Here is a 14,868-nt window from a genome sequence, read left to right on the forward strand (position 1 = left end):
CTGGGCCACAGAACGAGACTCCATCTCAAAAAAAAAAAAAAGAAATTGTACAATCATATATACAACTCACGAGATGACCTTTGACACCAAGAACAGCACTGCCCAACAGAATTTTCTAAGATAATGAAAATGTTCATATTCTGGACTGTCCAGTATGGTAGCCACTAGCCACAAGTGACAGCTGAACACTTAAAATGTGGACAGTGTGACTAAGGAACTAAAATTTCAATTTTATTTTATTGTAATTAATTATTATTATTTTTTTTGACACAGAGTCTTACTCTGTTGCCCAGGCTGGAGTGCAGTGGCATGATCTCAGCTCACTGCAACCTCCACCTCAGGGGCTCAAGCGATTCTCCTTGCATCATGCCTCAGCCTCCCAAGTACCTGAGATTAGAGGCATGTGCCACCTGCCCAGGTAATTTTCATATTTTTTGTAGAGATGGGATTTCACTATGCTGGCAAGGCTGGTCTCGAAACCTTGGCCTCAAGCAATCCACCCGCCTCAGCCTCCCAAAGTGTGGAATTACAGGCGTGAGCCACTGCGCCCAGCTGTAATTAATTTAAATAGCTACACGTGACTAGTAGCTGTCATACTGAACAGTACAACTCTAGAGTATGTACAATGATTGAGAGATAAAAGATTTCTTAAGTTCTAAGAGGCCTGGCTGTGTCCCTACTGATGTGATCTTGAACAAGTCCCCTAACCTCTCTCAAGTTCAATTTCTTCATCTGTAAAATGATTGTATAGGATAGATTATGACTGTCTCTTACAGTGACAAAACTCTTTGTATAAGAAAATTATTTGTTACTGTATTTCTGCTTACATGCTCTTTCTCTATTAAAAATATTGCCTGATGAGAGGGAATAACGTATGACTCTTAGACAAGTAAACCAAACACACTGCCTGTGTTTTCAGTCTCAAATCCAAAATATTAAACAATTATATATTCTTGTTCTCTCTCTTTTGTGCTCTCTGAGCATTTATTTATTCTTTTAAATTGATATTTGTCACTCTCCATTATAGTTAGTTTGGTCTAGTATCTGTCTAACTTCCCCCAGTAGATTGTGAGTTTTGGGGGACATATATTTTGTTTAATGCTGGAACTGAGTAACAAAAAAATGAATAAATTGAGCTTTTGTGTCTTATCCAATTATATATTAAACAGGTCTGAAGACATATCTCTTCCCAAGCACATTCCATAAAAGCACAAAGCTAACCATCCATTCAAAACAGAAGTGTTTTATTTCATTTTTATTCATCCTTCTTGCTGAGAATGTTTAGAAAGTGCAAACAGATTAAAAGACAAAAATTTTAAACTCCTTTAATAGTTTTGTACATTTAAATTTGGAAATTTGGACAAATTTATTTTTTCTTTTCTTTTTTGTTTTTTTGTTTTGTTTTGTTTTTGTTTTGTTTTTTGAGATGGAGTCTCGCTCTGCTGCCTAGGCTGGAGTGTAGTGGTGCAATCATGGCTCACTGCAACCTCTTCCTCCTGGGTTCAAGTGATTCTCCTGCCTCAGCCTCCTGAGTAGTTGGCATTACAGGCGCGTGCCACCACACTCAGCTAATTTTTGTATTTATTTAGTAGAGAGAGGGTTTCACCATGTTGGCCAGGCTGGAAGAATTTCTTCCGATGGTTTGTAAAGTCAAAAGTATTTTAGGTATTCAAATAAAAACCCAACCCTAGTAACTTAATCCTAAAATTTACCCTTTTTACCAATATACTTACAGATATGCAATATATATTAAATTGTTTTAGAAATAGTTATTGTACTATGCCAACTAACTTCATAATAATGATAAAAAACTATCATGATTACAATGCTATTTTTCCTTTGTAACAAAGAAGTACAAGTTACCACTGGAAATCTTTACTTTCTTCCTTGAAATGCCAGAAATTCTTCTGTAAAATAAACACCTCTTGTCAAGACTCTCTGGAACTAGTATAATTACCAGAGGCAATCCTTGTGTAAGATCAAAGAAGCAAAACAATAATAGGCAACGTGTGACCTCTACCATGTCACCAGAGACCAATTTTTCAACAGGGAGAACAGTCAATAATCCAGAACAGAAAACATTAAATAACAAGAAATGCTTCCAACGTGTGGCTCACCACATCTTTCAACGCTGTCACATTCAGAGTTCAGAGTCTCTATGGTTTCTGAAAACAAACTTCTGGGGATTTATCACAACAATCATTAAAATCTGCATAAAACACCAGAGGCAAAAAACAACTTGCCAATTTCCCAAATGCAAAGTAGAATTTCAAAAGATACTACAATAATTTTCTAAATTTCATCTGATGCTTTAAATAGTGGGAAGGGCACAGATAACTAAATATTTTGCACCTCACACTCAACTAATTTCTCTTATTTACCCAGCCCCATTTAATTATCCCAAAGAAGTTGTTTGCGAAGTTGGCTATGAACATTAGCCAGATAAATATAATTAGTAATAATAACATATTAAATAATTCTCCGGGTTTTTTTTTGGCTTTGTTTTGTTTTTGATAATGGTGGGTCACTAAACCCAGAAAGAGGGTCTCTTGTGTAATATATTTGAGTGACTAGGCATTACAAGGGTACAAAGAGGGGTAAATAAATTCACAAAGTAATTATAGTAAAACAGAAGTACGTTTAAAACTGACTTCTAAAAATCACTGCAAATCAAATTGTGCCTTAGAATCGGCAAAACTTGATGGTTTTTCTTAAATACTATTGCCAAATAGCTGTCTTTTTTCAAAATCAGATGTGAATTAGGGGCTGAACAAATGTATTTGAATTATTTAACCTGCAAAGCACACATTCTGCTGGTAATTCAGAGAGTAAGTAATAAAAGAGGGAGACTTTGCTTGAAAGAAAAAGCACTGTAAATTCAAAGCAACCATGAACATTCTGTTTTTTTTTTCTTAAACATTCTATTCTTTTATGATTTCTTGCTACCTCCATCTTTCCACTCTGTCATCTGCTCCTGTCTTTCCATCTTCTTAGCTTATTAACATTGCTAATCGTATTTGTCAGTTTTGCCACAATTTTAAGGTTACTTAAACAGCTGTGGGTTTTCTCTAGGCAATTATCAGTCACTATACTTAGGTTTCTAAATTAGTTGTTGAAAGGTGCTTTAACCTTGAGAAAATAGAAAAAGAGCAGACTACGTGCTAAGCCTCACATTTATGTATATGTTTCTTTAACACAAGTGATTATCAAAAATTCAAAAGAAGTCACACACAATTAGTAGATATTGTAAATTTATCAGTTAGCAAGGCCTATTATATTCCTTATCATTTTATCTTTCTTTCCTTATTATATACATTGTAATATATGCTTTCTCTCTATATATGTGTATAGATTGGAATATAAAAGATAGTATATAAACTGGAATATCAAAATACTGCCAAATTCCTCTAACAGTCTCCTTTCACAACCTGTCAGGTGGCTAATACCTTTTAAAGGTATCCACAATCATATAAGCGGTCTCTTGAGGTCATGGGTTGTGGTAAAGAGAGCTTTTACAACATGCAGATTTTTCCCTTCTCCATTTCCCTTCAAAGAGAAAACTCCTTATTGTATTGCTTTTCTTATTCTCTATTTGTGACTCTGACACTGATTTTCTTCTTGACCACATTCAGGAAGAACCACAAGGTTGAAGGTTATTTGTCAACTGACAGCCTCTTCTATCAACTATCGACAACTAAATAAAAAAATCTGAATTCCGGAAACATACTTCATGTGCCACCCATTTTCCTCATAAGTTACAATACATTCAAAGATTACTTTTTAGAGTAAACAAGTTTTGGTGTTTTTAAAGGTTTAATAATAATACCTTGTCTGCAGATTAGGCCAAAAGCTTGTAGAATGAGTTTTAAATTAATATAAGTTCCTGGATTATCTCTCCCCCCTCCACCCTCCCTCACTCCCCACCCGCTACCACTTTCTGCTCCAAGGAAAGAACAAGGTGATATTTCAACAGTGCAAAATTCTTCCTGAGAGAGAAACACTAAAATGATAAACATTTTGAAAAGCAAAGTACACTTCAAACTCCAACTGTTCTTTCAAACCTATATTGACTCTTATAGACATTGCCAACATTTGGTAAGGATTATCCTTCCATTAGACAAAAGCGAGCATTCCTTAGATAAATCAGGAGTTTTTGCCATGAGACTCATAAAACCTTTTCACAACACAGATTTTCAAGAGAATCCTTTAAGGTTTAGGAGGCTGCTCCTTTTACTAAGTAACAAAATACACCCCATGGTGTCTCACTGACCCCACTCAGCTGTCCTTTGACCTCCTCAATTGTTGCAGCCTAACTCCAGGGTCCACAGAATGTGCCTCCCATATCAAAAAGGCTAATGTTGCTTCCTCCTAGCACCTGGTGAAACAAAATGCAACAGTTCTCTTTCTTCTGCCTCCTCCACTCCCTCTCTGACCATTTTCCAGATGTTCCAGGCCCAAATGTTAAGCCGATCCTGGGCCTCAGTATCTGCGTGGTCACCATGAAGGAACAAACAGGGACCAGGCTGAAGTGGCAATGACCCTCTTGTTCTTTTTGGCCTCAAAAGGATACAACGTGTTATAAAAGAGGAAAAGATCTTTGGCCTCTCTTGGAAATGCCAGGCTATTTAAGCACATTGTAACTTCCAAAAGGAGAGAAACAGTCTTAGGATATGCCCCTTCTGACAGATAGGGGTTACCTAAACAGTAGCCTTAAATTCTCAGTTCTAAGCAAGCATCTGATTTTCTTTGTTGGGGGGTGGGGAACATCACCTTTTTCCTTTTCTAAATTAAAAGCCTCCTAAAATAGAAAAAAAAAAAAACCTTTATAAAATCTTTAGAACATACATCTCAGGATAGTGTTACATAAGACGAATATGTGCAGTCAATAGGGATAACCTGGGTATTTCTGCAGAAACCTATAATCTAGAAGTCTCATTTATTAGACAGTTTGAAGGATAAAATCATAATCAACAAAAGGGAATAAGGAACTGAATTCTTATTGTCTTAATTTAGGTATATAGGAAATACAGAGGCTGTTGTAGAGAAAGAACTCACTGCAGAAGCTTTCTGGTATGGGATAAGGGGACGGGGGAAGGGAGAGGAAAGCAGGGAAGGAGAGGAGCTCTTACTCACTTTCAGGAGCAAACACAGTACTTTTACTTAAATTTTAAATACAACTTCCTAAAACAATTTGATCTTGAAAAATTGGGGAGGGGCATATATAATTGTACAATACCTTGGTTTATTTAATAACATTTTTGAATCACAGTCATGATTAAGTTGGGCAGTCAACACTTCAGGGAGTCTGTTGCCTAGATTTTAACTTGTTTAAAGCTTTTTGTGCACCTGCAAAAACATAAAAAATTAAAAAATACATATAAAGACATGAGTTAATTTCCAAATACATATTATATAATAATCTAAATATTTATAATTCTCTGAAAATCACACTTAGAAATTATCAAAGTCTTACACTTTACAACTCCATACACATTATAATGAGCAAATATACAGATACTCCACCTTTCTCAATAGTCTCAAAATAATGACTCCTAATTATATATACTCAAGGATAATTTCCGTTGTTCTTATGATTTCCCCCACTAAAAGTAAGTTGAATAAGTCTGTCAAGTCTGCATTTGTGGCAGATGTTACTATAATATCAAAAGCCAACAGATGACTTTTAGGAATGAAATTAGTGGAAGGTAATTTTCTTACCTAAGGAATTTAAGAGTAATAATCTCTGATACTCAGGCCAAATTTATCTACTCAAAGAACTATCAAAAATGTAAAACATAATTAATATTGATTGAATAATTTCCAATAAGAAAGCCTGCAAAAAGAAAAAGAGCTATTGTTTCCTACCCTTCTGAATAGCGTATTCCTAGAAGATATTAAACTAAATAATTATAATTGCATATAATTGGTTGAAAATTATAGTACGCATATTTATCTCTCCTCTAAATAGATTATGGTCAATATAAACTACTACATGGGAAAATAGAAAATATAGCTGTAAAACATAAAGTGAAATGAAAGCTACCTGTCATTGATTTTTATAGATAACACAGAAGCATTTCTAGTCCTTTGTTATTATGTTTCAAAAGAAAACAAAAGAGGATTTTCCTAAGAAAGAAACTAACTTCAATATGAATATTTATAGAACTAAAATATTTGAAGTGAAATTAACTTACGTTGTCCAAAAATTTTTTTTATTTTACTTTTCTCTTATGCCAACTTGAAAGAAAGAAAAAAAAGTTTAGATTTTTTGAATAAAAATATTTATCTTACCTCTTACTGTCAGAAGAAGGTCTTCAGGCAAAGTAATAATTAAAAATAGAATGTCTAGTTTTTCAAACTCACATATATCCCACCCGCCCACACATAAATAGACATCTTTTCCTAAGTCAGCAGGAGCCTTGCTACCTACATCCAAACCCAAGATTACCCCATATGGTCAACAAGGTCAAACTGCATTACTGCCAATGAAACCATATTACTCCAAAAGGACCCTAATGATTTAAAAAAAAAAAAAAAGTCAGTAATCTAATTCCAATAGCTTCAGAGTCTAAAATTGCTAATTTTTGGCCACGTGCTGCACACTTCACCTGTTAGTAATGACATTTTTGTATTTTCTTCTAATTACACTCAAAGCTAAGACCTTTGGCCCTGGGCCACAGACCCCTATTCAGGCTGCACACATTCTCTTAAACGACCTGATCCTTTGTTGTCACTCTTACTCTTTCATCTATTATTTACACCCATAGAGAAGGAAGATACTCAACCATTTGTATAGCTTAAAGCTTCTAATCATCTTAATTTCTTTGCCTTTCAACCTATGGTCTTTTTCATAGACAAATGCCAAGAAGTTTGACAAAATCATTTTTTTTTTTTTTTTCAATCATATTGCCCCCTCTTCTCCTTTCAACCTATGGTCTTTTTCATAGACAAATGCCAAGAAGTTTGACAAAATCATTTTTTTTTTTTTTTCAATCATATTGCCCCCTCTTCTCCTTTCTTACTCCCTGGCCAACCTCCTTCCTGTTCCTTGTCTCTCACAGGAGGGACTTTGTATTAGCCAGGATTTACAAATTTTGACCTTCACCAACAAAATGTATTTCTAAATACAATACAAATCTCCAACTTGTTCTGACAGATCAATAACAATTATATTTCTTTTTTTGATCAAAGAACCCCTTAAGTTGAAGTTTACTGAAAATAACTTAAAATCTGTCCCCAGCCTCCCAAAAGCCTGAGCATAGAATTTTCAGAACTCCTCTACGAAAGTGCCAAAAAGCATTTAGTAAACAATATTAGTTATGTGGCCAAAACTTTTCATTTTAATGTCTGTGCTTGGTCACTTGTTTACAAAAAGAAAATTTAGAAAAAAAGAGGAAGGAAAGAAAAAAGAGAAAATAAAACAAAAATTTTAAGCTTAGATTTTTAAACTTTAAAACACTGAAAAGACTACTAATTCTCCAAACAGCAAAATCCTCACATAATATATTCTGTATCATTACGATTATTTCCCAACACTTTACCAAGGTTAAAAAAATATATATTCAAACACATTTTGCAAATCCAAAGCATGGAATTGTTTACCATGATGCAGATGTCTCCCTCAGATCACGAAAGCCAAAAGATTCTGATTTCCAAGATATTTATAAAATGACATCTGATCCATCTTTGCTCTCTTCCTCTATTGCTCAGCTTACTCTTGATTTCTAACAGTGTTTCCTTGTTGTCTGTCCCCTCTGCAGACCCTGAAACCCCTTGACTTTTCTTATTTTCACCATTTGCTTCAACCAGCAGTTCACTGGAGACCCATCCATCTTGTAATGCCTAAAGTGACAGATGCTCTCAGGAGCGACCACACTGCTGAGTGAACAAAAGATAACATCACCTCCAGGAACTCCAGAGAGAAATACAACTGCAAGCTTAAGACAGGGGCTGACTTGACAGACATTGGACCATAAACCTCTTCTAAGCAAAAAAGAAAACAATTGCCACACACACACAAAAAATCTGACACAATCAAAGGCAGAAAAGAGTGATTATTTGTGGATTGCCTTTTCACTCTGTAACTCACTTTTCCCCACCCAGTGCTTTTATATTGGGGCAATTCACTCACCAATAGGCAAGAGGAGTTCTTGTGTGTGTTTGAGGGTGGGGGCGGGCAGGGGAGCCTTTCTCAAGCATCTTCTTTTATTCATCAATATTCAAAGTGAAATTCATTCACAAGTGTTTCAGGAGATCTAAGTCTACCACACAGCATTCTTAAGCCTGACTATCTTGTTTGCATATAGCAATATCTGGACTCAGAAATGCTGACTCAGTTCTACTGCGGTGAAAGGCATATGCATGCTTGCAAATTAAAAACACATTAGAAATTAAAAAGCAACCTGTGACAATGTCAACAATATGTGCAGCACATTTGAAAAAGCTCACCATTCATTCATCAGACAATCTCCAACTTGGGTTAAAAAGACATTTTACAAGAGGATTCTGGGAAGGGCTGCAGAGCTCTTTTCTAACAAAGGAAAGGTCATATTAACATCTCCCAGCAACAAACTAATGACAGGGAAGCTGTAGATGCAGGAGACTCTGCTTGATGCCATCTAGGTTCTAGGACTTTCCTTGTGGCTATTGTTTAAAACATCTTATTTAAAACCATCAGACAGCAATAGGAAGTAAATAGAACTCTAACATTCAGATAAATTCAGTGAAGGGAAAATTTCAAAGAACATAAAAACAAAAACTAACCTGGAGGTCAATTAAGAACATCATGTGGTCAATGCCAATTATGGAGATTAACAACCCGTTTTTATAATAGATATCGAGCAACACAGGAAAACCTCTGTTGGAGCTAAATACATTATTTTTCTCAAAAAGGGAAAATGATACAAATATTTATGTTACATCTAAAGTAAAAAGCCAAAATGCTTAAGAAAATCTCCATCAACAGTATTTCTAAGAAGAAATCTAAATACTTATGGCATTTCTTTAATAAAAATATTTTTTCTCTAAAATTTTTGTACACAAAGCCTTTAAGTTATGCTACAATCATTTTTCTCTGGCGTTACTAACGACTCCTCTCCTCTCCACTTTCCAAAAAAAAAAACAAATTTTAAAGTATATTTTGTCTCCTGTGATTGAATTACTTCTAGGGAGAAGGTTAAAAAAAATTTCAACTTATATAAATCAACATATCAGTTATTTAAACATTTTTATGTCTCTCTTCTTTCCTCAAACACTTCAATGTATCTTTCATAAATAACGTAGTATAATGTTTCATAATCTCAGAATTTTCTGTTTTTTTTTTAAGGCTGGCAAAGCAGAATACATACAAAATAAAAAAATGAGTATGTAAAATCATATCACAATAGAAAGAAGATTAAATAATTATACAACACTTATATAAAATACTTGTTCTAATATGGACTGAATCTTTAACTAGAAGACTTTATAAACAAAGCCTTATACACACTGGCCCTAAGTAATCCCCCACAATCTATTAATCCAGAAGTAACACATCATTCAACACTTTCAAACTTTGGCATTAATAACAAGAAAGAGAAGTGACCTTGAAATGACAGCTCCACTGCAGAAGGCTCAAAAAAAGACCCAATTAAATGATCTACATTAAAACACAATAGAATCAATATTAATGCTATAAAAGTACACCCCTATGGAAAGTTCTTATTGTCTGACTGATCAGAAACAAAACAAAACTTTTTTTTTTTTAAGGGCCCCTTCCAGATCACAGTCTGTACCAGAAATCCACACAGGAAAAAAAATCCATCAAAATGAAACCCTAAAAAGGTTTACCCTTCACCATCCTATTTGCACTTCAAAACCCTGTTAGTCCTTCAGTTAAACCCCAGGGCTGAACCATTTCAATAATAAGAGAGGTGGCCAGTGGTGATTTATCTCCCATTTGGCCTCTGGACAGAGCTGTAATGTCTAGGAAGCTTCCCTTCCCTGACTGGATCCCTCCCCCAAGTCTCCACATTAATTTGTGCAGCCTTGGGTCTGCAATACCTTAGAAACAATTCATGTGACCCTTCCAATCAGATGCAGGAACACTCTGTACTCAAGATTTGGGTACATTTTCTCAGCAATGATTTCACAAAATGGCATGCTGCTGACTAATCAGAGCATGGCAAATACCAGCTTACATTTCAGATTCTCTTTGTTATAAGTTAGGGAAGAAAAGAAACTTCCTTAACTGTAGCCCCTCTCCTCTCTCATACGTTATCGGAACTTCATAAGCTTTTCCCAATGTATACTTTGATAACCTTTATGTTTGGGACCACATTAGCCAATATCCTTCAGTGTGGTACTCATCTAAATTTAAATCTTTGCATTGTAAAAGACCTTAACAAATCCAAAAAAGTGGAGATTTCATAGGTCACAGACTCCTGGGTCAAAAAGACCTAAAAATAGATAACAAACCACCATGACTGAACTGACTTATTCTACCCTTGTTATCGAATATGTACTGTAACTGTCATCACATACACTCACCAATTTTCCTGTAGTAAAATAAACACCAACAATGTTAACAGTTATCTAAATGGAAATATAGATCCCAAAAGTCATCAAACGTGAAACACAGGGAAATTATTCCTTAAAAATGGAGGATATTTTATCACTAAGTATGACTTATCTATTTCATAGTTATGTTTCTTTGCTTTCTAAAATGGAAAGAGAATAAAAAGCATATATAACCTTTTCCCTACCTATTCAATTTTCTGTTTTATTTAAATGAGAGGAATTTTTCTAATTGAGTCTGATAAATTCCAGCTGAATGTCACATTAACAGCTTGCACTGAATGATTCAACTATAGTGATCTAATTTTACCAGTTGAAAATGTTCAAGCTATTTCACTAAATTTACAAGTTTAGAGACTCCATAGGCAAAGATAAATGTATTTCATTGAATCCTAATATCAGGCACTGAGTGCAGTGGCTCATGCCTGTAATCCCAGCACTCTGGGAGGCCGAGGGGGGTAGATCACCTAAGGTCAGTAGATCGAGACCATCCTGGCTAACACAGTGAAACTCCGTCTCTACCAAAAATACAAAAAATTAGCCGGGCGTGATGGCAGACGCCTGTAATCCCAGCTACTTGGGAGGCTGAGGCAGGAGATTTGCTTGAACCCCGGAGGCAGAGGCTGCAGTGAGCTGAGATCGTGCCACTGCACTCCAGCCTGGACGACAGAGGGAGACTTCATCTCAAAGTAAATAATAATAAAAAAATAAAAAACAAAAACTCTAATATCAGTTAAGAAAACTTAAAAAGAAAAGTAAATATATGACTGATAGTTTAAAATACAAGAAATGTAACTCTTTGTCAACTGAAAGAATTATTCACAATTTTGGAAGTATTTATCAATAAAAGTTATATGTCTTCAATTAAAAAATACGCCACAAACATCCTCATACCACATTAGCAAATGTTTTTCATATTCAGAGCCCTAAATACCACAAATTCCAGAAAAAAAACCTTCCTACCAAATTACTTTATTGGATGCAACCAGATCAGTGAATCTCAGATTTATATTTGAGATGACACAAATATTTAAACTGGCATTAATAACAATATTCAGGAAAACAAATTTCTTAACCTACTTCATGAAAACAACCATAACAAAAAGAAGCTTTCCTCAACAGTCAACAAGAGTAGTTTATCCATCACAGAGGAAATATCCAATCTTCATTAAATATTTATTCAGTGCAATAGACTGTTAGGTGCTATTTAGACCTCAAAGAAGAAGCAGTTCCTGTCTGGTAGGAATCATGTCTTAGGAGAACTGAATGGAGATGAGAGGCAGTTCCTCAAGTCGTGACACTATACTTCAAAATGACAATGCTAAAAACTGGAAATGCACTATAAAATGTATGTTATCACTTCGAAGTCTAATAGCAAAGAAAGTGATACCTAAGGGAGTACTAACTTGAATAAGACTTGACTGAGTAGTTCTTGATTTTATTTTACTTTTTTGAGATGGAGTCTCACCCTGTCACCCAGCCTGGAGTGCAATGGCACAATCTTGGCTCACTGCAACCTCCGCCTCCCAGGTTCAAATGATTCTCTTGCCTCAGCCTCCCAAGTAGCTGGGATTACAGGCGCCCGCCACCATGCCCAGCTAAGTTTTGTATTTTTAGTAGAGACGGGATTTCACCATGTTGGCCAGGCTGGTCTCGAACTCCTGACCTCATAATCCGCCTCGGCCTCCCAAAGTGCTGGGATTACAGGCGTGAGCCATTGTGCCCAGTCCCTGATTTCTTATTAATGTAGCATGAAAATATTTGGATGTTCGAGATGTGTAGTTCCCAGCTCTGCCCCTAAGTAACCATGGCCAGGACACCTATCTTCCCTGGGCTTCAGTTTCCTTATCCATAAAATGAGGATAAAAGTAACATAACAAAAAGACCCTTCTAGATTGAAAACATTTATGGTGGTCTCTGCAGATGACATGATCTTGTACATAGAAAACCTTAAGACTCCACCAAACAACTGTTAGAACTAATAAACGAATTCAGTAAAGTTGATACAAAATCAACATACGAAATCAGCATTTCTTCTTTTTTTATTATTCTGTGAAGTTATTATCCTTTCATTTTATTTCAACAGTTTTTGGTGAGCAGGTAGTTTTTGGTTACATAAATAAGTTCTTTAGTGGTGATTTCTGAGATTTTGGTACACCCGTCACCTAAGCAGTGTACAGTGTACCCAATGTGTAGTCTTTTATCTTTCACCTCCACTCCCAACCTTTTCCCCAAAGTCCATTATATTACTCTTACACCTTTTTTACACCTTTGTGCCCTCACAGCTTAGCTGCCACTTATAAGTGAGAACAGGCCGGGCGCGGTGGCTCACGCCTGTAATCCTAGCACTTTGGGAGGCCGAGGCGGGTGGATCACGAGGTCAGGAGATCAAGACCATCCTGGCTAACACGGTGAAACCCCGTCTCCAATAAAAATACAAAAAATTAGCCGGGTGTGGTGGCAGGCACCTGTAGTCCCAGCTACTTGGGAGGCTGAGGCAGGAGAATCATTTGAACCCAAGAGGCAGAGCTTGCAGTGAGCCGAGATCTCACGACTGCACTCCACTCCAGCCTGGTGACAGAGCAAGAGTCTGTCTTTAAATAAATAAAGTGAGAACATACAATAACTGGTTTTCCTCAAAAATCAGCATTTCTATATGCTAACCACAAATTATTCAAAAAAGAAATGGAAAAAAATCTTATTTATAATAGCTACAAAATAAAAAAAAAAATTAGGAATACATTTAACCAAGGAGGTGAAAGATCTGTACACTGAAAACTATAAAACATTAATTGCAGACACAAATAAATGGAAAGACATCTTGTGTTTATGGATTTAAAAAATGAATATTGTTTAAATGCCCATACTATCCAAAGCAGTCTTCAGATTCAATGCAATTCCTATCAAAATTCTAAGACATTTTTCACAGAAATAGAAAAAATAATCCTAAAATGTATATGGAACAACAAAAGACCCCAAATAGCCAAAGCAATCTTGAGCAAAAAGAACAAAGCTGGAGGCATCATACTACCTGATTTCAATATTTACTACAAAGCTATAATAATCAAAAAAGCATGGTACTGGCATAAAAATAGACCAATGGAACAGAACAGAAAGGCCCTCAAAATTAACCCATGCATTTATGGTCAATTGATTTTCATGAAAGAGGCCAAGAACACACAACGGGGAAGAACAGTCTCTTCAATAATTGATGCTTGGAAAACTGAATATTCAGGTGCAAAAGAAAGAAAGTAGACCCTTACATCATTTAGAAAAATCAACTCAAAATGGACTTAGATATAAGACCTGAAGCTATAAAACTTCTAGATGAAAACATGGGAAAAGCTCAATGACATTGGTCTAGACAATGATTTTTTTGACTGTGACTCCAAAAGCACAGGCAGTAAAAGCAAAAACAGACAAATGAGATTGCATCAAATTAAACAGCTTCTGCACAGCCAAGGAAACAATCAACAGGGCGAAGAGCCAACATACAGAATAGGAGAAAATACTTGCAAACCATACATCTAATCAGGGGTTAAAATCCCAACTACAAATAACTCAAGTAGGCCAGGCGCAGTGGCTCACGCCTGTAATCCCAGCACTTTGGGAGGCCGAGGCGGCCAGATCATGAGGTCAGGAGATCAAGACCATCCTGGCTAACTTGGTGAAACCCTGTCTCTACTAAAAATACAAAAATAGCTGGACATCGTGGCACGTGCCTGTAGTCCCAGCTACTTGGGAGGCTGAGGCAGAAGAATTGCTTGAACACAGGAGGCAGAGGCTGCAGTGAGCCAAGATTGCGCCACTGCACTCCAGCCTGGGCAACAGAGCGAGACTCTATCTCAAATAAATAAATTAATTAATTAATCAAATAAATAACTCAAATAATTTAACAGTAGGAGAACAAATAACCCTAATTTTAAAATGGGCAAAGGACTTGAACAGACATTTCTCAAAGAGAAGACATACAAATGGCCACCAATATATGAAAAAATGCTCAACTTCACTAATCATCAGGGAAACAAATTAAAAACACAATGAGAATACACATTCTCACATCTGTTAGAATGTCTATTATAAAAAAGATGAAAGATAACAGGTGTTGGAGAGGATGCAGAAAAAAGGAAACCCTTGCATCACGTTGGTGGGAATGTACATTGAGCCATTACAGAAAACAGTATGGTGGTTTCTCAGAAAACTAAAACCAGAACTACTGTATCATCCAGCAATTCCACTACTGGGTATGTATGCAAAAGAAATGATATTGGGATCCTGAATAAATATGCACCCCCCTGGTCACTGCAGCTTTAT

The 14,868-nt window shown here is 35.9% G+C and overlaps 1 protein-coding gene across 1 annotated transcript in view; it reads right to left on the reverse strand.

Annotated features, from left to right (window-relative positions):
- Positions 1–7,864, reverse strand: part of GREB1L (growth regulation by estrogen in breast cancer-like) — a 184,195-nt gene extending 176,331 nt beyond the window's left edge. Inside the window, exons 1-2 of the mRNA XM_011957773.1 lie at positions 7,603–7,864; positions 5,237–5,346 (exon numbers count right to left, since the gene is read on the reverse strand). The gene's annotated coding sequence lies outside the window, so the exon portion shown is untranslated. The remainder of the gene's footprint in view (positions 1–5,236; positions 5,347–7,602) is intronic.
- Between the last annotated feature and the right edge of the window lie 7,004 nt (positions 7,865–14,868).

Source organism: Colobus angolensis, unplaced genomic scaffold (genome assembly GCF_000951035.1).
Source record: "Colobus angolensis palliatus isolate OR3802 unplaced genomic scaffold, Cang.pa_1.0 Scaffold45, whole genome shotgun sequence".
Taxonomy (NCBI): domain Eukaryota; kingdom Metazoa; phylum Chordata; class Mammalia; order Primates; family Cercopithecidae; genus Colobus; species Colobus angolensis.